Raw genomic sequence first — 1314 nt, 5'->3', positions numbered from 1 at the left:
CTTTAGGAGTTGATTAGGACTTGAGGAATTAAATTGATTCATCCACTTGACTTTCCTCCATGGTTAGAGGTTAATTAAGTGGGAGCAATGACAATTCTCATCACAATTGAGAAGGATAACTGGGATAGGACTTCTAATTTTCATACCTTGCCAAGAGTCTTTTATAGTTGTTAGTTTATTTTCATTGCCATTTACTTTCATGCCTCTTATCAAAACCCCAAAACAACTCAAACCAATAACAAGACACTTTATTGTAATTCCTAGGGAGGATGACCCGAGGTCCAATACTTCGGTTTATAAATTTTAGGGGTTTGTACTAGTGACAAACAACTTTTTGTATGAAAGGATTATTGTTTGGTTTAGAAACTATACTTTACAACGAGATTTCATTAGTGAAATTCTAAACCGTCAAAAATCCATTCGTCACTTAGTCATCATGATGTCCATATTAAATTCATCACATGACCGGTACTTGTTCCTTGTTAATGTTTTGCATTTGTTTGAGTGACTTAACTTCATTCTTATCAAGCTTATCACTTTTTGTAACAAGTACCTTTACCATGTGACTATTCCATTATGTTTCATGATGAACAAGGAATTTGCTTTTCATTATTGGATTCATTATTGTTTATTGTTCTATTCTATACCAATTTTGTGCTTTCACTGGCACAATTTCAATATCCAATATCAAATACTCAATTCACTTTTGTGGTGGTTGCCTAAGTTTGTTTGTCCTTAATTGATGCTTACTTATTGCTTGAAACTTACGCCATTTAGTTGAGGAAATCATGTTTACCTTTTTGATCGTGTGGATGCCATTTTAACCGGCCGTTGTGTGTGTTCCAACCGTGCGCATTATTGGAATACTGGTGCGCGAAATTGTGAACAATACTTTTCACAACTCTCATAATCCCCGGTCATGAACCCCAAGAACTTGGTGTTCAATACCATGGCATTACACAACTTCGCACAACTAACTAGCAAGTGCACTGGATCGTCCAAGTAATAAACCTTACGCGAGTAAGGGTCGATCCCACGGAGATTGTTAGTATGAAGCAAGCTATGGTCATCTTGTAAATCTTAGTCAGGCAAACTCAAATGATATGATGATGAACGAAAATAAACAATAAAATAAAGATAGAGGTACTTATGTAATTCATTGGTAGGAACTTCAGATAAGCGCATGAAGATGCCTTCCCTTCCGTCTCTCTGCTTTCCTACTGTCTTCATCCAATCCTTCTTACTCCTTGCCATGGCAAGCTTATGTAGGGTTTCACCGTTGTCAATGGCTACCTCCCATCCTCTCAGTGAAAA

This window comes from Arachis duranensis, chromosome 10 (genome assembly GCF_000817695.3).
Source record: "Arachis duranensis cultivar V14167 chromosome 10, aradu.V14167.gnm2.J7QH, whole genome shotgun sequence".
Taxonomy (NCBI): domain Eukaryota; kingdom Viridiplantae; phylum Streptophyta; class Magnoliopsida; order Fabales; family Fabaceae; genus Arachis; species Arachis duranensis.
This window is presented reverse-complemented; position numbering follows the sequence as displayed.